This window comes from Podarcis raffonei, chromosome 5 (genome assembly GCF_027172205.1).
Source record: "Podarcis raffonei isolate rPodRaf1 chromosome 5, rPodRaf1.pri, whole genome shotgun sequence".
Taxonomy (NCBI): Eukaryota; Metazoa; Chordata; class Lepidosauria; order Squamata; family Lacertidae; genus Podarcis; species Podarcis raffonei.
The window spans coordinates 21,950,359-21,976,796 of record NC_070606.1 but is presented as its reverse complement, the minus strand read 5'-3'; the positions used below and the strand labels follow the sequence as shown (position 1 = coordinate 21,976,796).

The 26,438-nt window shown below is 44.1% G+C and overlaps 1 protein-coding gene across 4 annotated transcripts in view; it reads left to right on the top strand.

Moving 5' to 3' along the window:
• Positions 1 to 26,438, top strand: part of RASGEF1A (RasGEF domain family member 1A) — a 220,768-nt gene that overhangs the window by 133,953 nt on the left and 60,377 nt on the right. Inside the window, exon 1 of one of the 4 annotated variants that reach the window (XM_053388198.1) lies at positions 1,388 to 1,407. The exons of 2 other annotated variants lie outside the window; for them this stretch is intronic. The gene's annotated coding sequence lies outside the window, so the exon portion shown is untranslated. Of the gene's footprint in view, positions 1 to 1,387; positions 1,408 to 19,028; positions 19,312 to 26,438 lie in introns of those variants that run through there. One more of the 4 variants, XM_053388196.1, reaches the window with a different exon arrangement.

Sequence of the window (26,438 nt, the reverse complement as noted above, 5' to 3'; positions counted from 1 at the left end):
ATTTTTTGAGGGTGCCGGGCCACCCTCAATATTCAGAGGATGTCACATGATGTCACACCAGGGGCCCCAATCCTCTGAAGAAGCTGGTGCCTCTGTATGCATAGGTGGGAAAACTGTTTTTGCAATCCCAGTTGTACAACAAAACATACACTCAGTTCCTATGGGTCTATGTACATGAGAGTAGCCTGTTATAATGAAAAAGTAAATAATAGATATAATAAATTGGGGGGGGGATAAGCTGAATAAAAAGGGATGGGCAATGGAAACCAGAAAATGGCAGAGGGAAGTCAAGGGATTCTGAGAATCCTAAATGTAAAGGTGATTGATATGTTTAAATGGAAATATGCTATGTACAATTTAATTTTTTTAAAACCTGTTGGTTCAGGGAAGTGTGCCATCTAGCCATGACTCTAGTTCTCAGAAAGGTTCTGGCTCCCACCCAACACACACAGACAAAGGCTCTTACTCAGAAGGAACGAAGAAAATTTTATGCAGGCAAGGAGTGATACAGGCTCAGCAGCAGAGACATTGCTCAGGAGACACAATTCAGAAGTTCAAGGACTGGACAGAAGTGACAAAGATGTCCCAACAAAGTGACAAAGTGTCCCAACAAGTTCCCCCACCCTTCCCGCTAAGCTTTTAAAGACAATGCATTGCGTCTTTCCACCTAGTGGGAATATCGGGGTGGCAAGTGCACACTCTGTCGGCGCTAATGGGTCTGCTCCAAACTGCAGATGTGGTGGCCTGGTTCTAGATGACAAGACTGTACCCTCCTGCTCAGACTCCTATTCGATCACTACCACCTCCTCTTCAACCTCCCCTCCCTCCAAGCCCTCCCCAGCCTCCACTGAGGATTGCCGCTCAGCAGGAAGGACAGAGGGGAGAGCTGACATCCCTTCTCCCCCTTACAAACTGACTCCAGCCAAGATTCACCCAATTCAGTCCTCCATTTCCTCCTCCTCCATCAGAGCCTGCCAACCCAATCCAAATCCTGACAGTGCTGCAGTGCTCATAATTCACAAAACATGGTACAATATAATGTAGAAATCAAATACAATTTCTACACACACTGGCTCTCAAGAAGGAATTTTTGTGGAAAGTGTTGCGTCAGGATAGAAAAAAAACAACACATTGATTTTGCGAAGAAAATCACTAATCATTTCGTGCAGTAAGGATTTGTGACGTCAGTGAAGCTGCTGGCAATGCTGACATCACAAAGGCTGAGCAACTGTGATGGCACAGTTGGGGTAGCTTAGGGAACAGAATAGGCAGTAGGATGGCAGGACCCTGTGGAAAGAGTGGGGTGGAAGGAAATCTGATAAGGAAAGGGAGAAAAGGAGGCGAGACTGAAGGAAGGATGGGACCTGGAAAAAGAAACAGTGGAATGTGGCTAAGAGAAGCTGGCAGGTAGGAAAGGCTATGCAGAGGAGTTTGATAGTGGTGGTTGTGATTGATAAAGTACAGGGGCCACCTGAAAGATCTGCTGTGGCTTATAGCACTTTTCTTTAGTATTCACATTTCACATACTTCAGCTGTCAGTGTGACAACCCTCTATTACTATCTTCATATTGCAGAGGAAGAGGTGGCCTACAGCCACCTAGTGAGTTCTTAGCCAAGGTGGTAATTTGAAGCGGGGACTTCCCAAAACAGGCTTTGAGCAGCTGCATTACACCAGAACGCCTCAAGCTACAGTTGGGAAGCACGTTGCTTAGAGATATTTACTGCAAAATCTACATGGTTGTTCCCCCCCCCCAATTGAAACTTGCCGTGTCTATTTCTCCATGGAACCCATGCAGCCCTTTGAAAGAAACACACTGGCTTGGAAATTTGCCCACAAGAGGGTGGTGCTGCCAACTGATTGTAACATGGGAAGCTGCCTGCCTTATACGGAGTCAGATCATTGGCCTGTCCAGTTCAGGACTGTCTGCACGAGGTATGGGGAGCCTGCAGCCTTCCGGAGCCAGGGCTTTTTTGGCTGTGGCTCCAATCTGGTGGAACGCTCTGTCACAAGAGACTAGGGCCCTGCGGGACTTGACATCTTTCAGCAGGGCCTGCAAGACAGAACTGTTCCACCAGGCCTTTGGCCAGGGCACAGCCTGACTCCCTCCTTTGGCAATCTTCACAGAACTTTAGCCTAATGGTTGCCATCAATTTGAGTTGAATTAATTTTATAATGAAATGATTTTAGAATGCTGTACTATTTTATTGTTGTTAGCCTGGCTTCAGCTGAGGAGGGCAGGATATAAATAAAATTATTATTATTATTATTTATTATTATTATTATTATTATTATTATTATTATTATTATTATTTAATCAACAACAGTGACCATCCCCTGGCTGATAACCATGCTGAATTTGCAAATCAATTGCAAATTCTGACTGCCTGGCCACCAGCATCCTCATTATACTGTGTTTGCACACAGAATATGCCTAGACCCACTTGCAGTCCAATGGAAATTCCATGTCAGGTAATCAGCAGACAAACTGATGTGGAAAGGGTTTTCCAAGGTAGGAAGCTATAGAACAAGGGCACGTTTGACTGTTCATTTAACACGGTGGTTTTCACAGTTTAGAGAACTGAAATTCCTTCTACTTGTTTCCCCCGTCAAGCCAAAGTTCATTTCCCTCCCCCGTTTATCCCAGGCCCTACTTGGTAATGAGATGCAGCGAGTAGGCACAAGCTGTAACACAGAAGGAAGCACTGGCAATGCCTTCAAGAGTGTCAGCCTCCCCCTCCAGCTCCCACCTCACCCACCCACACATCACAGCCACTCATCTGACATCACGAGAAGCTGGTGTGGGTTTTGTTCCTCTATGTAATTTCCCCTTACTTTTTTACTTGGTGGAGCACGGCAAAAAAAGAAAAAATAAATTGCTAAGCAGTTAGTATCTGCACAGAGCAAACTGCAATGCATTTGCTATGCTCCGCGGCGCTGTCTGTGACGAGATAGCGTTCTAAGAGGCAACGTGGGAACCACAAGGCTCCAGTCCCTAGGTTTCTCTGCTTCACACATCAAAGGCTAAAGAAACATGAAATGGAACAGTGATTCCATGTGTTCCTTCGTAGTTGCACAAAGCTAAACACGGTGTGATGCAGGTCCCCCTTCCTGCCTCTAACTCACGGAAGGATGAGAAGTATGCAGCTAATGGTAGCAGGAGAAGAAGCAAAGGGTTGTTTATTTTGCCCCCAATACTTAATTTCTAACAAGAAAGGTACTGGAGCTCATCTGCCCTGGAAGAACCTGCCTTTAAGTCCTAAGCGATTAGGGACAGATGACAGTAACTCAGTGGGGAAATGTATTCCCTGTGCATTCAGAAATACCTACTTCACATTTTTCTCTAGACTTAGCCCTAGTTGTTGGCACCCATCTGTCCTGTGATACGATGGAAGAGTGCAGCTTGCGAGGTGAATTCAAACTGTCGGGGAGTTACAGTGCCTGCTGTGGCTGTAGTGATTGATACAGGAGAAACATGTTTTGTTGAAGCTGGGGCAGATGAAGGTATTTGGTTGTGCTGCTGCAGATGCAGCATGGCATTTCTTCCCTCTGCATTCCTACCAGCGGTCGTTCCTCCTCTGCTCATTGCTATGGATGCACTACTTGTCTATCTGTCTGCCGGCACTGCGGTTATCTGCAAGGGATTCCCATACAACAGGCTTGATGTTGCTAGCCTTTATGTCACATTTTCAGACATCTTTCTACTGCAGAGCTGGTCTGCCGATGGGCCTGGTGCCTTAAGCCAGCTCTCCATAGAGATCCTTGGCAATCCTGCCATCTTCCATTCTGTGAACATGACTAAGCCAGCCATAGACGTTTTGCTGAAATGGGAGTGTGAACGTGCTGGAAAGTTTTGAGAGGGCGCATCTTTGTTTGAGACTCTGTCCTGCCGTGTGATGCCCATTATCTTCTTGATGCAGCACATGTGACCAAAAGAACCCCAGATTCTTGGACTGGATCAATCCTGTGGGGTTCAACTGGCTTCATCCACACAGGATCCAATTTGATCCTACACTGTGCTGGTTGCAGTTCTCCTTTTGTGCAACCTTTTAGCTGAGTGGGAGGCTCTGATCCTGCACAATGCTGTGCACACACATTCACAGAACATTTGTAAGGGCTTTTGAAAATTCTTAGCCCCATCCCTGAATTGGTTAGAGGATGAATCTGGGATGGGTGGGACAACACAGGGCAAATTGCCCTGATCTGGGAGCCATAGAGTGGTCTTCTTCTTCTTTGGTGATCATTCGTAGCTGAGTAAGATTGTCTTCCAAAAACATGGTTTTAACAGTGAGTCCATAAGTGACTGTGGAGGCCAATTCTGGACCCACACATCCTTCCACCGTGGGGACATAGGTTTCCAGGCGGGAGTTGATAATGGTGAGGGTTTGTCAAGCATGCCTTCCTCTTAGCACATTTCTCCCTTTCATCTTGAGTTCGAGCATCTTCAAAGCACTTTGAGTGGTACCACAGCGTGAATCAGGGGTCTATGCACATCCCTTCTTCACAATATAATCATCCAATGAAGAATGTCCAGTGAGGGCTCACGTTTGTGTATGACCCGTCACAGAAATATCAGAGAGAGGGAACTTTCAAATCACTGTGCAAAGCAGGCTTTTCGGTAGAGGCAAATCAAGCATTCAGATGCAATACTCAAATGCAGATGCATTACTGTATATGATATACGTATACATATATAATAACTAGTGCAAAGCCTTTACATCTTCCAGATGTAAATTTCCAGTATTTCTTATACATGCAGGTCCCACTTTATGCAGGTCCTCACTATGTGAAAATTCGTCCCTAAACCTCGCTATATACAGTAGGTATACATGGTTGGAAATGCATTAGAAAATTCCTCATAGGAATCAATAGAAATCATCAACTCATGAAACAAACACTTGCCTGATAAAAGATTACCAGGAAATGCACTGTGTTCATAAAGCAGGACGGGACCTGTGTGTATTTGTAAAACTATATACATTTCTTGTGCCCCTCCCCCCAAATGGCTTGATTAACAATTTGGTAAGAAAAATAGTTCAAATAGCTTTGTATTCATGTAAGTATCTCTTGAAAAGAGATTTTATGAAATGATTTTTAAAAGTTTAATAAGTCTGTTTCATCTTGCACTGATTAAACCGTCTTCTGAATCAGAAATATACTTTATGTGAAAGCAAGTTTTGTGACTATCACGGGGACTGACTTTCTTGTTTAGGCACAAGGTATAAATATCTTCGTGGCTGCCATCTATCTATCCATTCATCCAGCAGACAATAGCAGGCTATAGGATTGAAGCTTATAGGAATCTAAATCTTTAAGAGCCTTATCCAGGCCAACGCTTGTATGTATCACTGGGAGACAGGACTGTCTTTCCCCGGAGGTGCAAGGGGTGCGGGGCACCCGGGCGCCAAATTCTGGGGGGCACCAGGCACCTGCTACTGAGGCCCCTAAGCTCTTAATTATCTACCTGTTATTAAATAATAAATAATTTTGATCAAGCTAGAAAAACAAAATACATATATACCTAGGTATTACCAAAATGTATACCTACTGTTTCACTAAAGGACTTTTGACTTTGTGCGCTTATTTACCAAAGACGCGCGGCGCCAGCAGCGGCACTTGTCATTCACAACGGCGGTGCTTGTCAGACTCAATGACTGTGCTTCTCATTCTCAACGGCGCCGTGCACGCGAAATTAACTCTTACATCAAAGTATTATGTTACGTATTGTATTGAGCTGCGGTGTGGCAGCTGGGTCAGCAGCACCTTTGAATACTTATAAGTATACTTTGTACCCCAGGGGCGCATATGCTAAAGACAGCACTGCTGGGAGACACAGTCCAAGGACTTGTATATCATAGAATGACGGAGTTGGCAGGGATCCCGAGGGTCATCTAGTCCAACCCCCTGCAATGTACAGATCTCCACTAAAACATCCATGGCGATGGCCATCCAAGCTCTGCTTCAAAACCTCCAAGGAAAAGACTTCCCGTCACAGCTGAGGCTTGTTATCTCAGCCTTGTAAGATCTGGCTCACTTGCGGGGAACGAAAATGGCCTCCAAGCAGGAAAATGGGAAGCATTACAGATACGAAGTTCACAAGCTACAAGTGACTGGCATAGAAATGTGCCAGCTTATGGGTTCATAAAATACAATAAAATGCTTTATCTTGCAAAAAGTTGATTCCCCTGGCCCAAACAAGAAATGTACTTATCTATCTATCTTATTTATAGTTCCCCCTTCATTGAAAGATCCCAGGGTAGAAATACACAGCAGGGATAAAACATTATATAATAAAACCCAATTTTACAATATTCCGACTTCAGCGAAACAGGCAATGGCAGCAGACTACGGAAACAGTCAATAAATCAGCAAGCCTGAGTGAATCGAAACCCAAAAGGCATTGATACAAACTTAGCATTTATATAGTGCATTTTCCCAACATCTTCCTCCCCCCCCCTTAATTAAAAGCAAGCACAGGGAACCTCCAGCCCTCTTGCCAAATGCAGCCTCAAGCTGGCCCATGGGACTTTCCTGGGGCCACACTCTCTCAACCTTCACCAGCCCAGCTCCCTCCTCAAGATATTTTGTCTGGCTTGAATGTCTCTGTGCTAATGCCTCTTGCTTGCCTTTGTAGAGGATGGAGAAATGTGGGGGAGGGTGCAGAAACCTTATGACTTTTATGTGGCTGCATTGTCTCCTTCTGGTACACCCCCATAGTCCATCTGTCTTCCCCCCACCCACCCACCCAACGAAGGCAGAAGGGAACAATTTAAGTCAGGGAAACAGAGAGAAGCAGGACAGGTTTAGCCTTTCGTGTCGTGACTCCAATCTCAACTAGGAGCCCTGTTGGCTGTTTTTAACCAATGCAAAGATGTCGAGAGATCCAATTGCAAATCTCTCCCATGCCGCCTTTCCTTGTCCTCAGAATGATTCTGTAGACTGATCAGCATTCTGAGAGAGAATGGCCTGCCCAAGGCCACTAAGCAAATTCACGTCAAAGGCAAGACTTGAGTGATCACAGTTCTGCCACGATGTTATACCAGCTCTCAGTAAGCAACGCAGAAGCATAGAGTGATGTCACATTTTTGCTTTTACTTGAATTTTGTACAACTACGGCTACAGCCTGCAAACCCCAAAGAACTCTTTGGGAATTACTTCTGACTAGATATGGGTTGGCCAGTCAACCAACTGAGAAGGATAAATGGAGCACAAGTTATTTTGGAAAGCAGAGGTCCTGCTTGTGGTGTTGTGCCCTGGTCTTTCCCCACTGCCCCCTTCTTCCCAGCGGCTGAGAGATTAAGAAGGTGAGAAAGGGAAAAGACCAAGTCCCACCATTTAGGGGGGACAGGAGGGAGAATCTCTGGAGCATTTTTGAAAGCATCAGTGCTGATTTGCAAACCTGGTTTGGTTTTGGTTTGGTTTGGTTTGGTTTGGTTTGGTTTGGTTTGGTTTGGTTTGGTTTGGCTCCCAGTACATTTCTGATCAGGGACACGGGTGGCACTGTGGTCTAAACCACAGAGCCTAGGGCTTGCCAATCAGAAGGTCGGCAGTTTGAATCCCCGCGATGGGGTGAGCTCCCATTGTTCGGTCCCAGCTCCTGCCCACCTAGCAGTTTGAAAGCATGTCAAAGTGCAAGTAGATAAATAGGTACTGTTCTGGCGGGAAGGTAAACGGCATTTCCATGCGCTGCTGTGGTTCACCAGAAGTGGCTTAGTCATGCTGGCCACATGACCTGGAAGCTGTATGCAGACCAATGCCAGCTCCCTCAGACCATAGAGCAAGAGGAGTGCACAAACCCAAAGTCATCTGCGACTGGACCTAACGGTCAGGGGTACCTTTACCTTTACCTTTCCAATCACAATTCAAAGTGTTGGTGCTGATCTTTAAAGTCCTAAATGACCTCGGACTAGTATACCTGATGGAGCATCTCCACCCCCATCATTCAGCCCAGACACTGAGGTCCAGCTCCGAGGGCCCACTGGCAGGCTACAATTGATGGTGTTTCCTGGAGCTTGCAGCGCATGAATTAGACTTGGGAAGACCTTGGACACTGTTTGTACCATCTGGTAAAGAAAGATGAGATGGAGGAGACCTGCAAATCCATCTACACATCTCTATCTGGCAGCCTGACTGACACTGAGGCCTCTGAATTTCCTCAGGAATGGAAAAGGAGAGAGAAACATCAGCTGTGGCTTATTGCCATCCCCCTCTTCCTTTTGTGTGTGTGTTTCTTTCCCCTCTGTTTGTGCTGTGGGTGGTGGTTGTTGTTTTCCGTGGATGCTTGTGGCAACAATTCATACCACTCAGGGTGAGAGGCTGGATGGTGGGGCAAAAGGTGTTAGGTTACTCTGAAGCCACAGAGAGTCTGTAGGCACAGAGTAGGTCCTCTTCGTGTGAAAGGCAGAGGAGGAGGGAATGGGCTGCCCTAAGGAAAAAAACCGGGGTGGGAACCGATGCACTGCAACCATTGGTTTTTCTCATCTGTTTAAATCTCTTTGGATGTCTCATGTTTGCTTTTACCTAGGCATTTTGTTAAATTGGAATTTTAAATTCATGTTATTGTGGTTTTGCTAGTTTACCATGTGACAGAACTGTTAAATTTGTGTTTATTGAACCTCTTTATGTGAGTTTATAATTTTTGTGTGTTGTTTTTCTCCGTTTATTTTATCACTTTGTTCCCCACTCTGGGATTGAAAATATTCAATGAAGAATGGGCTATAAATACTGCAAGTAAATAAATAGGTAAAATACCCCCACACCCTTTCCTGTGCATGTGGAAGGACTATGGATGAGGTACAATCATAGAATTTTGAGTTGAAAGAGACCATGAGGGTCATCTAGTCCAACCCCCTGCAATGCAAGAATCTTTTGCACACTGTGGAGCTCAAATCCACAACCCTGAGATTAAGAGCCTCAGGCTCTGCTGATTGAGAGTCTCTGCTGCTTCATCCAGCCCTACTGCTCCACAGCCAGGGACTAGGATTGCTCCCTTAGCTTTATAATTTGAGAACAACAAAATGTTTATCATTGTGGTGTGTGAGGGTGTCTTGGCTACTACAAGGACTCCAAAAGAGGCAGGTACAGGGCATCCCTGAATCTCAGGAGGCAATTTGCAGCCCGCCCCGCCTTTCAGGCCACAAGAAAGGCAAGTTTAACCACTACTTCAACATCCTCAAGGGCAACTCTTTCCTCCCAGAAGTCTCAGTGGCAATTATACACTTCTATAGGGGAAAGAGGAGCAACTGAAGATATTGTAGGAGTGACAACTAAGCCTCCTTTGCACTCCGGGTCACTCTTGCAATCCAAGCCTGCTCCTATCTACTTAACTCCATCTTGAGTTTTGCTTTTTGTTCACATGAAGTGGGGAGGGAGAAAAGGAGAAGCGTATGGATGTGGCAAATAAGCTTTTATTTCTAGTAAAAGGAATATAAAGTGAATCATCATAAGATGCTGGAACCAAATTGTCTGTATGCAGATAATGCTTTCAAGTGGTACAGCCCAATCATGTATTATTGCATATTTGTTAGGTTCTGCACTCAGGTTGTCACCTTCCAGGGCTGGCCCTACCATTAGGCAGAGTGGAGAATATGCCTCCTGCAGCTGATTTGGGGTGTCATGAGAGGTAAGCAAATAGTGGTAGTAGGAGTACAGTGGTACCTCTGATTAAGAACTTAATTCGTTCTGGAGGTCCATTCTTAACCTGAAACTGTTCTTAACCTGAGGTACCACTTTAGCTAATGGGTACTCCCGCTGCTGCTGTGCCTCTGGCACACGATTTCTGTTCTCATCCTGAAGCAAAGTTCTTAACCCCAGGTACTATTTCTGGGTTAGTGGAGTCTGTAACCGGAAGCGTCTGTAACCTGAAGCGTCTGTAACCCGAGGTACCACTGTAGTCGCATTTGCAGGGAGTGAGAGGGGTACTTGTGTCCCGGATGCCAAAATAATTAGTCTTTGGTACTTTGCACCTTGGCTTGCGGGAAGATGGAGAGTGGGGTAATAACCATTTGTTGCTTCACCTCAGGCAGCAAGATGTATAAACTGATTGAAAGGATGGGCTCCCAATTCTTTTTAAAGCATTAACAATTATACACATACATGCGCGCACACGTCTTGAAAGGCACATTTGAGGTATGCTGTCTCATTTGTGAATGTTATCCTTGAAAAGGCTTCTCTTTCATCTGTTGTTCCCATGACAGCGGGCTCCTTTTTTTTAGACACACTTAGCATCTCTGCTCTGCATTGTGCTTGCTGATTAATGCCCCAACCCTTCACCTTTGACCTGCGGAATAACAAACCATAAGGCAAACGCTCACAGCAATCACACTTCAAATTGGCCTTTCCTGTGCAGGCATATTAAGAGAAATTGGAGGTTGTGTGGGATGGGAGGGAGGGAGGGATGATAGATGCTTCCCTTCTAACCCTGCCAGCTCAGATATGACCAAAAAGGACATGCTATGGATTCTTTCAGATGTCTCACCTGAGCAGTTCACTGACAAGGGGTGAAAGATGACAGATTGCCGTGTGTGAATGGAGGATGTCCCCGCAGAACACCAGATAACAAAGTCCAGGAGCAATACACACACACATCTTCCCTTCTAGCTCAGCCAGTAGAGCATGAGACTCTTAATCTTGGGGTTGTAGGTTTGAGCCCCGCCTTGGACGAAAGATTCTTGCATTGCTTGGGGTTGGACTAGATGATCCTCGTGGTCCCTTCCAACTCTGCAATTCTACGATTTTATGATTCTCCCTTTCCCAGAGTTGTTGAAGGTTAGAGCTCAAAGGACCAGGTATTATTAAGGAAAGTGGATCTCATTACTTTGATTCGAGGTGCTGGTGGGAGCATTGTGGCAGTTATCGTGGGCTGCCACGACCCAAGGGAAATGTAGGAGACAAAAAGGGGGAGCTGGGGGAGACTTGAGGGGGAGGTGTAGCCAACTGGATTAGATTCATTTGGCATCAAAACAGACTCCAGCATTTGGTGGGGTAGACCTATGAAACCTGGTGACCAACCCTCACCACATCAGGGTGCACCGTGTTATTAATTAAAATGGTGGCCTTTGGGGGCTGAAAGGCAATATATCATAAAATTGAATCATGGAATTGTAGAGTTGGAAGGGACCTTGAGGGTCATCAAGTCCATATTTTTATTCTTTATAATAATATCATTGAGACTTCTTACTTCTGCTGGTTAGGGGATCAGGCTTTATTTCTCAGATCCAGGACGATTTTGAACCCCTGCTCACCTACGAGACAGAAAAAACCTCTCCTAAGGATTCATCCATACTTCCACTTGTTCCATGCCTAGAAAACATAAGTCTGAATGGTATTTTGCTTGTCCTGTGCTTTCTGGTCATGGGTCCAAGTGGTTTTCTGTTTCCCCACCACTTTCCCAGGGAAAAACCACCCTTTAGTGCAAATATTAGTCTGCAGAAAATCCCATTGACGTTTGCTCCAATTCAGCAGTAAAAATGGGGTTTTCCCAGGGGAACCAGTGGAAAACTGGATGAACCCTTATAAACATGTAGGATCACATATGCTAAACAGAGATGCAAATAAAGATGACTGCACTCCTGCAACCCACAGACTTGGCCAAAAAAACCAAACTTATCCTCCTGCTCTTGGAAAATGAAATCAGAAATGCGGGACTTAAATACATTTCCCCACTGCATCCACCTGCTGCACAGACCTGTTCAAGCATGCAACTTGGCTTTGAAAGAGTACAGGGAGATTCTGTTTTGAATTCAGCGCAAACTCACTCATCCTCAGGGGCTTTTGATATGCCTCTTAGAGTTGCTCTTCACAGTGGGCTTAGCTGAGAAAGCTAAGGAGAAATAAAGCAGAAGCTTGAAAGTCAAGTTTCCTCAAGGGGAAAGAGACAAAATGAGTATGAAAGCAAGCTGGATAGATACCTACAAGTGCCCTTACTGGGGCAGCCAGGTGAAAAAGAGGAGAGGACTATGGCTCCACTCCAGGACCTGTGTATTTGCAGTGTGAACCTTATGTTCAGTGCAGGATTTGGTCAAGCAGGCTGCAAAGTGGAGGTCTGAGGTCAGAAAGCATAAAGTGTCCTTATGATCAGGATATCAACCCTGTGGTTTTCAACTGAGATTACATATCACAGCCTTAAGGTAACTTTTATATCTAATTTTGGGTTTCTCCAAAACATGTTGTGGAATACAAAGGGGAGAATTAGGTTAAAGCATTGCGTGTTTGTGTGTGAGAGTGTGTGTGTGTAATTTAGAAAATGCAGGAGACTTTGGTCCTAGAAGCATTCCTCTTTCAATCTCAAACTAAACTAGATAAGCATGTAGGTAGGTACCCACAGGCTAAACTAACACACACAAACACATCACTCCAGATAACAAATACCTAGTTGGCATGCAATTCCCAGACTCCATAGGAATCAACTATTCTCAGTCAGCAGCACTATTTCATGCTGTTAGTCACCAGGCAGTCTAATCAGTCACCATAGAAACCACAGAAAACATTTCGCATGAAGCACCCTCCTGGACTAGCATTTATTGCTTTCTTTAATATCGTTGCCTATGCCGTGTTTATTTTATATTTATCACATTTGTATTGCACCTTTCCTCAAAGGAGCTCCGGGTGGCCTGTTTGAATGCAACACACCCTTGTGAGGTAAGGTTAGCCTGACAGACGGTGGCTTGGGCAAAGCCACCCAATGAGCTTTATGCAGGCCAAGAGAATCAGAATCGAGCTCTCACCGGTTTCAGTAGCATACAGGCAAGGTAGTGTAGCACCTAAAGTTCATATTTCACACTCAACTATAGGCCACCTACTCTTAGCAGCCCACAGCATCATAGCTAGACACTGGAGGGAGTATTCAGGAGTGAACATGGACCACTGGTACCAAACTGTATGGGAAACTGCCTTACTAGAAAAGCTAACCAGCAAACCGAAACTGACACAGGGAGAAATGGAAGAGGACATATTCACCCCTGTGTGACTCCCCTTTGTTACACACACAGGCCAACAAGAAAACAACAATAAGCCACTGACAGCATATGAACTGATATGGCTAACTTCACGCAACGCCCATCTATCCGCACACACACGCAAAATTTAGTCAACTGAAGGCAACCAACCATGCTCTGTGCCTCCCAGCCTCTCTCACTGCCAATGAAAACTAAAAAATGAACAGAAAGAGAACCTATCCACGTGATGCTGACACAAGAACTTTGCACATACACTATGTAAAACGATGAAAGTTTACTACCCCCCTCTCCCCCCGCACCCGCTTTCTCTCCCTGCCTCTCTTCTCCCCAACTTTCTACTGCATACAACATTAATGTCTCACATCGAATATAACTGATCTGTAGAAAGGTTGTTATGATCTGAAAATAGAGACAATGTATGTACTTTTGTAACCCAAGAAAATGGTTCATAAAAACTATATTTTTTTAAAAAAAAAAACCTATGAAAGTGCCATCTGCGTTATGGAGGCGATACTGTCTTGCCTGACAGGGTTTCCTCAGTGTCAGGACCAGAGAATGTGACCTCCCAGGGCTCTCTGTGTGGCTGCCTTTGGGACTTTCCCTACACCATGGCCCCCTCGGGCCACCCCTTTCTTCTCTAGTCCCTCCTCGAGTGCTCTTGCCTAGCTGGAATGTCTGCTTGCTTGTTTGCTAGATGGAGGACAAAGGCATAAATGTGTGTGTCTGTAGAAACCTCTGGTTTGGGGTAGCTGAAATGCGTGATTGCTTCAGCCGCTCTTGACTTTGGCCCCAGACACCAATGTCATGAAGTCCCTAGAAGGTTCCCCACAAGGGCTACAGGCCTCAGGCTGACAAACGTTCCCCACATCTGATGCACGCAGAGTCCTTTGATCAGTCCCAAAGCACAATGGAAATCAGTCTTCCACAGCTTGGTGCTCTGCAGATGTTTCGTATTACAATGGCCAGTGTCAGGAATAATGAGAGTTGTACTCCAAAACATCTGGGGAGCATCACATGGGGAAGCCTGAAGTAAATGCTGAGTATTGTCATTATTAAGTCCAGCACTGGCTTTGGATTATAGACTTCCCACCACAACGATGTAGGTCTGAGCTGAGAATTGAAGCCATAATAGCTTGATAGCAACTAAAATGTCACTTTCATTGTTTTTGGGGGGGTGGGATTTCCACCCACCCCTGTTAAAACGGTTCTTTAGAAAATGGGAGACCATATTGACAATTTTATTTAGTCTAATAACGTGATATCAAATTCATATCCCCCCCTTTAAAAATTACTTGCTAGTCTTCTTTCTTGCCTATTATTTTAAATTTACAAAGAGGCAGAGGGGGAGGTTACCAACTATAGTCTTTAGGAAGTTAATAGAATAAGATGCTTCCTTAGTCAAGTACTCCACGGTAGGAGAAAATCCCTACACCCTGACTTCCATGTAGCTAGAATATAAGAGCTGGTATGATTCAGAAGAAGCAAAACTCTAGACACCAACATTTTCAGATGTGTACAAGGAAGGATAGACATATCAGACAAGATCCATATAATAGAGACTTTAAAACACTAAGGGCGATTAATTGCCTGAAAGCATCTTCAGCATATCTACAATCTTAGTTTGTGTTCATCTTGTCCTAGATGAGGTTTAGGAATTTGCCCAAATTTCTTAATGTAGGCGTCATAATTGAGCTGTTAGACTTGCATTTTATATTTTGGATTTTGAACTGGCAAGTTTGGATGCAGGAACTGCTGCTAGCAGCTCAGCACACAAAACAACCACCCCCAGCTGATGGTCTTGGACAGAGGCCTTAAGTCCACCGGGGAGATGTTACACACCGTATAATTAAAGCCACAGAATGCTATTGCTTTTCTTGGTTTAAGCTTCCAAAATTTTGTTTATTGGAGCAAAGCCAATTTAGCCTGTCGATTTACATATCGTGGCTGCAGAGGGTTTGGCAGATGGTCTAATTGCATGGCTTCTCGCTAGATTATTTTACTGGCTTTAGGGCAGTTACCGCAAAACTTGAATTTAAAAGGAGGATAATGTACACGTCCAAAAAGATTTGGCCCCTCGGGCAAATTCCAAAGTAAACATAGTACGCTGTGTTTATGTACCAACATGGGAGTGAAAGCTGTCTCACAATGCTAGCAATCTATTGAGCAATGTCTTCATCTACCTTAGCAGACCCTCCAAGTGTCCCTATTTTCCAGGGACAGTCCTGGATTTACAGAAGCCATCCCGGTTTCTGATTGGGACCTGAAATGTCCCACTTTTCCTTAGGACATCCCTATTTTCATCAGATAAATGTTGGAAGGTATGGTGTTATCTGACCCCTGAGCTGTCCGAAGGCAGCCCTGTATAGGGAAGTTTTATTAATGTTTAATGTTTTATTTTGTTTTTATATGTGCTTAAAGCCACCCAGAGCAACCCAGTCAGATGGGCAGAGTATAAATAGTAAAAGTATTATAACAGCGGGAAGCCAACATGACACAATCTAGATGCTGCTGGACTCCAAATCAGTCCTAGTCAGCATGGCCAGTGGTGAGGGATGATGGGAGTCCAACAACCTCTAGGGTACCACATTGGCTACCCATGCAGTTTCACTACCCTATCATTCTGAATGTCCATAAAATGTTTTAGCTATATTGTTGAAAGATCACAGGTGTTTTAGGCTATGATTCCCACCAGCTCCAGCCAAATGACTTCCCTTCCCTTGGCTCTGGTCAATACATAACAGAGTTTGATTTAAGGGCTTGTTGTATTAGAAATACGCTTAGTACTTTTATTAGCTCCTGTTATTACCTTGTTTTAATACCATTTTTATTATGGGCTAAGACTAAAACAGAGAAATGGTTGCCTTCTGCTTTAGCCTTTTCACATTGTTTGTGTACATTCAACAAAAAAATAGTCCATGGTTCATTGAAGAATGTGATATTTCGTTGAAAAGACATAGCTGTTGTCAGCTGTCTTTGGTTCCTAAAGAGCTATGGCTGCACTCAAAAACAACCCCTGGAACAGGCATGATAACTGCTTATTTGATATACAAACCTGGCATCCTTTATATGTCATTAAGTGTAGATATGAAATGGGGCCCCAATCAATTAACAACATTTCCCCCAAAAAGTCGAAATAAAATTTTAGAGTTGATTAATCTCTGGATAGTCTCCTACATAAAACAAACAAAGTGGTCACACTCCAGATTGAATTAATCTAGACTGTGGGCCCATTGCATTCAAATTTTCAAGGACATTCTTCCACTTATTAGAATGAGGGCCTTCACCAGAAACCATTGTTAATAAGCTGAAGATGTTGCTTAATTTTTACAGAAATGGTGCAGAGACACAATGCAAAAGTGTCTGGCCGAAATTTCATCTCAGCATGTGTAAATGTGTTATTTTCTTAGCACTAAGTAAATGTTGTGGGAAGGACACAGTACTAGTTTTAGCAGTAAGAAAATGGCACATTATGCACAGTTACAGATGACATTTTGAGCCTACTTGGAGCCATGGAAGAAAACAAACTCAGTTAATGCATGGTACCCCCACCAGAAAATGAAGCTGTTTCTTACATTCTTCCCATTGTGAAAACAAACTGACCACATAAACTGGGGGGGGGGGAATGTTATGAATTGTTAAATTGCTGAGTTAAGCAAGATGTAACTCAGGATATGTCTATACCACAATTCTCCAGGGCTCTGGGGAACAAATGTGTAGTACTGGACACACAATTCTGCTTCCTGACAGCTCACCTTTCATTACAAGGGGATTTCTACAAGTAGCAGGTATGCAATGGCCTCAAGATTTGGTTCAGACTTGATGTGGCACTTCAGAAAACAGCATGCCTTGATCTGAAGGCTGCCTGATTTGGCTTGGGGTTTGAGGCCAAAACCAAGTCAAAAAACAAAGCTTCCCATAACGCATTGTTATTGGGAAATAAACATGGGAAGGAAACCTGACAAATTAGAAATAGGTCCAGAGGTTTTTATGCTAGGCATCTTTAAAGTTGGTTTGCAGGGATGGGAAATAAGAACTAAAAAGGATCTAGTTTCCTCTCTTTGGTTTTGTTTGTTCTGAATTTTGCATTGTAAATTATTGGGCACATCAGAGCACCCTCAGTCTGTAAGGGTTGCAACAATGAGTTTGCTTTATTGAGCCCCAATAAAGTAAGCAGGTCAAACATAATGAAACCAATATCACAATATGGACTTCAATCCAGTTTGGGACAATATATTGATTTATCACCCATCCCTAGTATACACCCACCATTTTATTCTAGAATCAATAGAGACTGATTTTTGTCTGTCATCCACACACCATCCGCATATTTTTTGCTCCTGAAAATATATTGTTGAGAAACTGGTTTCATTCCAAAAAATAAAAGTTCGTTGCAAATTGATTTTGTATTACCCCACATTTGAAAACATATGTGTGTGGGGGGTCGTCCCAACAATGTGGGGGGGTCCACACCTGCCCAATGCTATTGTGGGGGGCCCACAGTAAAGTCACAATCACCTCTTCTTTCTTCATTCACCTGGGGCACGTGCAGGGAGGGGAAGGTGCGGATAATATAATAAAGGGGGGGTGTCAAATGTGCATCAAGTAACCACATCCCCCCTTGTTGATGCCACCATCTGGAATCACTCTAGAACAAAAGCAGCATGCTTCATGAGGACAAGAATGAGTAAGTCCTTATTCAGAAAACAACAACACATTTTTGTTTTACAAATGGGTTAGTGTGTACACTAACTAGACAGTATTGTGTATGAAACAGCCACACAAAATGACTCTTATAAAGTCATAATTGATAAGGCAGGCTATGGCTGATAAACGAAATAAGTAAAAATCCCTTGAGACAAGCAAAACTCAAAACACAGACAACAAGATGATTAAATCAAAAGAGAAATCAAAAGGTGTGGGGGAAGAAAAAAGTGGAATTTACTTCTGAATAAATGCGGTTAGGGGGCGTTATGTGCTTAAAAGGGGACAAGGATATTTCCCCTCGATGCCCATTACATGATTGGTTTCCCCACACCCAGTTCTAATTCACCGAAGCTGCCTTCTGTGCGTGTGCTATCATCCGCACGTGTGCAAAGGCTGCCTGGACTGTACACCCCTCAGCTTAACCACAGCTTCCATTTTCTAATCAGACACAAGCTGCTCTGAGAGAAAGCACATCAAACAAGAAGCTGCAAGAGACGGATTGATTGTGGGTAACATCGTGCGTATTTGGCTTCAGACACCAGTGGTGGGAGCACGCTGGATTCGGAGTAAGCGAGACTGTGTAAGCCGAGGATTGCACTGCCTGGGAACTAACCCACACTCCTGAACCTTACATCAAACAGATTTCCCTCTTGAAGGATCAATGAGAAATTCTGGCAGGAGGATCAATTTTTTAAAACTATCCGCTTGTATATTTATTACAAAAGTACATAGCTCGCCACCCAAAGGATATAGCTTGCCTACCTTTGATAGGCAGGTCTTACAAATGAGGAAATGGGGGAAAATGCTTCCAAATGGGGGAACCCCTGTTTACTTAGCCCTGTTTACTTATTACCTACTCAATAGGTTAGCCACCTAAATCCCAAAATCTGTTCCCATGACGCTGTCTTCGCTTGCTATATTTGCATCATAAAAGCTGTTTCAGTAGCTTAACTCTGAGGGAATATCAGAAGCCCAAAGCACGAATAAAATCTTAGAATGTGCCCTTTCCCCCACATAACCATGTTATACAAATACTCTTGCTCGTGGTTTTAGGCTGCAACCCCATACACCCTCTCTAGAGAGTAAATCCTATGGAAATCCGTGAACTTACATCTGAGTAAACGTGCATAGGGTGGCACTGTAGAGCGTTATGTTCAGCCCTCTATTGCTTCTCAAGCTTCTCCCACAGTGCAAGACATTTTTCCTTCTTTGAGGGAGAAAAAAGTGGCAACAAAAGACAACATTCCTGAATCAACAAGTGTAGTAAGCAAGGAAAATTGCCATTTCGTCGCGTTTGATTTGGCAGGGGCGGAGGAAAACTGTGCAAAATTACAGCGGGGAGGGCGGGGGTGGGGAGAGAACCAGAGAGATTTGCAGATAGTGCGCCTGGGCAAGAAGCCTCAGGAGATTTCAGAAGGTGGACAGATTCCTCTCTCGTTAATGACTTCAGATCCACTGAACACATGCCAGCAGGAAAAGCCGTTCAGCTCCCTGGCTTGGCTTAGAGCCCGCTGCTTGCCTGCTCCTTTTTGCAAAACAAGAACCTGAAGTTGCTAGCAGGTTGGCAGGAAAGATGGGCTGCAGAAAAACTTCGCCGGGTGGTCCCAGATAATCTGTAGGACAGATATTTGGCTGGAGGAGGTAGCCAGAAAGGTAAGCAGTTATTTGTCTCTGTTTTGAATGGTTGTTCTGTACGTAGTTTTGCTTGAGGCTAAAGAATCAGACTAAATGGGAGCCTGTCTTGCTGTGTGCTCGTGCCAGGTTTCTGGGGGGATTTCCAAGATTTAAACTCCCCACCCTCTAGTTACTGCGCTGACTATGGCACACAGGGATTCCTCAGGACAAAAGCCAGGAAGACTCTTCCTTCTAGATTTGTGAATGTTATTCTCCCCCCGTAGCAACTAAAACAGTATCACTGTTAAAAGTAACGAGCATATTAATGCCAAGAGCTTTTATGATAGCTGGTGGCAGCAAAAGAAAGAAATTTTCGGGGGACACAGAAGTGAGGGAGTTGTGTCCTGCTACTACATGTTAAGGTCTCTGGAAGAAAAATAGTAGTATATGTTAATGACAGGAGTCCAAAAATGGAGGAGGCAAGTGTGGGGAGCTCCTTTGGCAGGGGTGCGCTTGCCCTCCCACCCTCTGACATCACCCATGGCAATAGCTAAGAAGGAAGCCTTGGTAAACTGCACCTTGAAAATAATACTATTTAATGTTTATGTTTTAAGCTCATTACGCAATAATTCTTAAAACAGCCCACAAAAAATAGACTGGTGTCATTACAGTGGTACCTCAGGTTACATACGCTTCAGGTTACATACGCTTCAGGTTACAGACTCCGCTAACCCAGAAATAGTACCTCGGGTTAAGAACTTTGCTTCAGGATGAGAACAGAAATTGTGCAGCAGCGGGAGGCCCCATTAGCTAAAGTGGTGCTTCAGGTTAAGAACAGTTTCAGGTTAAGAACAGACCTCCAGAACGAATTAAGTTCTTAACCAGAGGTACCACTGTATTCCTGTATTAGTTGGGGCAGGTCTAAGGGCCACTTCAAACAACTTTTTTTCCCAATTTGTATTGGCACTGGCTCGGAGTAACATGCATCAAAGCGTAGTATTTCATTTAAAACAAAAAACAAAAAAAGGTAGATGTGGATTGTAGTTAACATTGTGTGTACAAAATTTCCAAATCAGTGGTGGAGCACGCTGGGTGAAAAATAAACCAGAGTGAGTACACAGATTAATGTGTATTAACTGGCAAACCTCTGTTTGCTGGTATGTAATGCATGGAAGTCTGAGAGCACACTATATATGTGATTGGAATGCTTGCTGTATTTTTATTGTAGAAAAAGCAGCTGAAGGGGCTCCCGATTTGGATTGGGGCTACTGTGGGCAGGGAGTAGGGGAATCTAACCCTAGGATCCCATACCACTGCCCCAATCCAAATGGGACCTGCCATTAGCCAAAGGGGAAATACAGAGTTAAGTCAGGGAACTGGTGCAGATTCCAGAGTTTGCAACTTAACAGGGAGAGGTTAAGGCAAGGGCAGACTTTGGCAATCTTTAACGCCCTGTGTGAGGCCAAAAGTGGATCTTCTCAATTATGGATCTTCTCAAGTTTGTGCCCCCTTGGCTCAGTGCCCTGTGCGGTGTGGGTGGGGGCACCTGCACTGCCTTAAAACTGGCACTAAATTAAGGACCAATACCCTTAAAAGTGCTTCAAGATCCAAATTGAGAGAGTGCTTTAAACAACAAAAATGTTTGATATTTTATTATGTTTTTATGTGTGTTGGAAGCTGCCCAGAGTGGCTGGGGAAACCCAACCAAATGGGCAGCGTATAAATAATAAAATTATTGTTATTACTACTACTACTACTACATGAACACAGTGCTCACATCTCTCAACCCTCAGTGCCAAAGCTTACATGCAATCCTGAAGGGTGTACGTACTACACAGACGGCAAGAAGCCTCACTTGGTTTTCCAAAAACCTCACAGGAGAAAGGAGAAGAGTAAAGGACAAGCTGCATTTATCTATATATAGCTTGTTTATATAAAACCCACATTCTCTGAGTGCGCCAGTTTCAGATGGGCTGAGACATGAATAGTCCCTTGAGTAAGTGTTTATAGCCACTGCTCTGATTTGCAAATCCATTGTAATACAACATCACATAGCATCCCCTTAAAGGGATGCAGAAGCACTGGTGTCTACTATATTTTCTGTAATCTTGGCAATGAGCATTAATGCCTTCAAGAGAACAAACAATAGCCTAAATACTTATTTTAACAGGAGCATTGAAAAATGTTAGATTTTAGAGACATGATCAAACTGGCGTCGTCCCCCCCTTTTCTTTTTTCTGGCATCTGGTGGTGGCAGAACCTCAAGGGAGATTTGAGAGAAAAGTGGTGATACATATAGAAATAGTTTTCCCTCTCAGATAATTTCATCAGCAGAAATTACATAAACATTAGTCAGTTGAAATGGGCTATATTTTCAGCAAAACTTAGTCATGCCTAAGTCCCATTTGTCTGAGTCCCACAGGGTGAGGGATCTGCCAGGATGGTGCTTCCCCAGAGGTCGATGAATCCAATAGGTCTTCAGTCTGTCCATGGAGACTGACTTTTCAGCAGACTTGGCAAGCCTTCCTGTTGAAGCTCTAGTCAATTTCTCAAACAGGAAGCTCACCATCTAGGCAGCTGGCATTCTTAGATTAAGTCTAGTTAGCGAGAGAGGGGTTATCTAAGAATGTCAACAGCCTAGGTGGTCAGCATCCTGTTTGAGATTTTAATGTTTAATTTCCCCCCCTAGATCTGCTGGAAATGAAGTGTGTGGGGGAGTATTCATAGAGGTCAGGTAATAAAATATTTGGGGGTCAACCTACCAAAAGCAGCTTAGAGCCCTATTCTGCAATAGTGTCAGCAAACAAGGATCAAACTATATTTTACATCAATGTGTAGTCTGGCCTTGCATGCTTAATTCCCCCTTCCCAAATGTATACTTAACTTATGGAATTCACTGCCACATGATGTGGCAATGAGCGCCGTCCTCAATGACATTTTAAAGGAGTAGACAGAATCATGGAGAAAGGTCTATCAACGGTTTTTAGCTATGGATGCTTTAAAATTCAGAAGTAGTATACCGGTACCTCTGTATTCCATATCGAGACAATCAACAGGGGAGGCACCAGACTAGCCGCTGTTGGAAACAACAAGACGAACCAGTTCATACAGAAAACCAGGTCCTAGGTTCCACATCACTCCAGTAATGTAGGAATGGATGAACCACAAAGAGATGCAGGATCACATGGGAAGAACCACACCAGCAACAAAGGCTGAGTTAAGAAGGTGATGCTGATGAGCTTTTAGCTGCATAAACATATCCTTCATCCATTACAGGAGCAGTGTGGAAAGCAGCTATGGGGAGCAATAATCACACCGCTTGCATAACTTAAGAACCAGACTATTGAGCAATAGTGCAGCTGCTTCTCTATTCAGAGGAAGTACTTAGTCCAATAGCAGAAACTGCCTAGTGTACCCCCATGAACTGTTGCATCCTATATTCTTCTCCTTTAGTTTGATGAGACTTGTCAGCCTGGGAAAACAGCCCACTTAGGAGAAGGAAAACTGACCCTAAACCTCCACAGCCTTGAGGGACATCTTTGGGAGAAGAAAAGGCTACGGAGCAAACCCTACCAAATCTGGAGTGGAGGCCCTAAGATGGATGGATGGCACATTATATGCCTCATTCCAGCGGCCATGCAGCCATGCTGGTGCCAAATGAATTGCTCTGCCAAGAGTCTTGCCATCTGGGCAGCCCAGGACCTCCATGCACACTTCCCAGGCTTGCACCCCGGGGAGGTCACTTTGGTGCTCTTAACACAGCAGTTTTGACTTCACCCCCAGAGATGTACTCAATTGTGTCTCAAGATAGACAGGTGCCAACAACTTTGCTGCAATCAAGGATGCTTGCACCAGTGTTGTAAGGATATCAGGGGGTTACTCGAGAGCAATCAGGCAAATGGTTGGCTGTAAAGCCTCATTATTGGTGCCAAAAAGCCTTCACCATGCAGAGCGCCACTATTCTGTGGCTCGCTCATTCACTGGCAGAATCTGTGAGTGGGTGGTCCTTCAACCTTCCCCAGCAGAGTAGTTTCTTGAGACCCAATCTGCGCTTCCCCTCTTGGCGCGGAAGCCTACTGTGCAGGGAGGGCGTGGGTAATGGAAGACCTCTCTCCTCCCCGCTTTGTTCAGGCAAGGTGTCCTGGCACTGCCTCGCCTCCTCTGAGCCCTGAAGCTCCTCTCCACTGGAAGCCTGGCTACCTTCCTCCGCTGAGGAGGTGCTGCTTCCCACGATCTTTGGGGGCTCTCTGTAATCCATCTGGCTTTTCCCCTCTCACCCCTGAGCCGATGGCAGTTCCCTGACAAGTGTAAAAACAGAGAAATGGTGCAATGCCAGCTCCAAATATCACACAATCACACAATGTGCACATTTAACATTAGCAGAAGAAAATCCAATAGAAGCAAAGTATTTCTTTTAGAGGAAGAGACTGAGCCTGGAAAATAGGAGAATGAGTTTTCTGTCTTTGTGACTTGTTCTAAGAAGTTTTCTTTATTTCTTCTCCTTTAAAAGTTATCTGAAAAGGACCATGCACAGAAAGGCTATGTGGACCCATACAGAAATAGTGAATCAATAAAATTCTAATGGCTATCCCCTTTTCAGTTGTCTAACCAGAGAAACTAGAGGGAACAAGAGGTGAGAGAGGTGATTATCTTTTGTAATAGCAGGAATTGAAGTTTTGAGTGGGCGACAGAGGCATTTGCCTTGTCTCTTCAAATAATATGTTCTTGGGAAAAGGTAATAGCCTTTTATTGTCAAATCTTAAGATTCCTGGAATGGCACATATGTGTGTACGGAGTTGGAAGGGGGAAGGGTGCAGCTTTGCTGGTATAGCTTATGGGCATATGGTCTTGGTTGGTATGGATACTGTTCACTGAGCTGATTCTGAGTGAAGTGCTGTTGTGCAAGCCATCAACATACTTAGCTGGAGATGCAAATGATAGCCCACAACTAAAACGAAAAGGTCGTAGGGCAACAGCTTACAGGATCATGTGCTCAGGATCACTCCAGTTTTGTAACCCTTTGCTAATCAGAGTGGATTCTGCTCTCTGTAGTTCTCACCTTGCTAGTCATTCCACCCTTTGGTCTACAGTGTGTATGTGCAGGATACAGAGAGCCAGCTTAGTGGGGTGAAGTGGTTTCCAAGCTGTATTGTAGGGGACCCTGAGTTTTCTCAGTAGCTGATCAAGATCAGTAATGGTGAACAAACTTTACTGAAAAGCAGTTTCTCAAATACTACTGGTCTTCTCCTACAGCAGGGATGGGGAAATGGTGGCCCTCCCAATGGTTTTGATTAAAACTTTCATCAGCATGGCCAGTGAGTAGGGTTGATGGGAAATGTGGTCCAACAACATCTGGAGGACCACAGGTTCCATCCCTTGTGTTGCATGCATTTATCAGCTCATGTACTTATCATGTAGCACCAGTGAGTCCCAACACATCTGGCCAGCAATTGGCATTGGCAGAATGCACAAAACACATAACCTCTTCCCCAAGAATTCTCTGTACCTCACACAGGTTGTGTAGCAGATGTGCAGGGTTTCCTTGGCAGGGATGAAGTCTGAACATCTCTGGTATAATAGATAGACCTGAGAGATGCTCAGTCATGAACCAATGTGGGTGGCTTCCCTTACTTCACTGGGCATAAAAGTGGGATAACCCCTGGATATGTTGCCCTATGCTTCCTGGAGAGAAAGGATGCACATAACAAAATAAACATTCATAACAATCCCGGTCCACTTTATACACTTGATCAAACAAGTAGGAGCCTACAAAAGCTTAGGCACTCGGGTGCCATAACATTTGTTGTCTTTTTATAGCCTCCTGTACTGATCCAGTCATGATGCTGATGCAAATCCCATTAACGCCAATGAGATTATTTCCACCATCTTCACAGATTCAAATTCTAAATTTCGTTTGGTGACAGATGCAAGCCTAAATGCAACAATTCCATTATGGAAACCGTTTTTCAAAAAATTAGATTAGCTTCAGTACATGAAGCATAACAGCACTGACTAGATGATCCTTGATGTATGAACATAAACAATGGAAGAGATTCCAATTATCTCTAATTCAGATTTTAGGCCAAAATCAGAGGTGTTGATGAATAATGGATTAGCTTTTTTGCAGAAACATCAGTGCCGGGCAGAACAAATATGAAAGAAAGTTTGGAAGGGGGGCTTCTGTATACGTGGGAGATGAGTAATTTGTTTAAACAGACATATGCCACATTTCTATCTCTTGATATCTCAACACTGCTTCAATTAACAAAACACATGTCAACAGGCAGCTTTGAAACAGGTAAAAAAAAATGGGTTCTAATTTATAGCTGGTGCATTTTGGGGTAAGATTTGGTCTTGACATTTTCTAGGAATCAGGGCTGGACCATGGGAAGGTGTCTGAAGACAGGAAAGGAAGGGCAATCAGGATCAGAGAGTGAGCTACCAGGCAGTACTGAAGGCAAGACCAGGAACACAAGAGCTCAGGTAGACCCTTCTGATGAAGCAAAGCGCCAGTGAGTTGACACAGGAAGCTTTCATATACAACTTCCTGCCCAGAAGCAGCCAGTAGTCCAGTGAATAGGCCAAGTCCAGAACTTGGAATGTTCTTCACAGAAAGGATGCAATTGGGTCCTTTTTCACATGGGACAGTGGTCGGCAATTCCTGCAAGAGGGATAGTCTGCTACAAATATACATTACACCTTCACAGGAGAACTTGCCTCCATTGCCTCTGGGTAGATAACAATAATAAATATGCCCACTTATTTGAGTCATGGGGCATCTCCATGGCAGAACTCATGTTCCTTACAGGGTGGCGATGCTGGCATCATGGAGACCCTATCAGAGGGCATCGTATATATTTACAGGTGCTATTAATTACATAGAAGATATGGGGGACATTAATACCTGTGATAAGCATACTCTGGAGGCCTGCCCTTGAAAGTAGCTCTACATATATTTGATGACCATTGTTGAACACTGTGCAGAGGTATAATTTCATGTCTCCATGGTGGCAGAGGAGCAGTGAGCATTCTGGTAATGACTGGGATTTCTATAAAGGTTTGACGATACACTCTTGGGTATATTCAAGATTAAATTGCAAAAATGCAATGCGCTCCATGGGGGGGAGGGATTTTCTTGTGATTATGTGGTGTGAAAAGTTGTCATC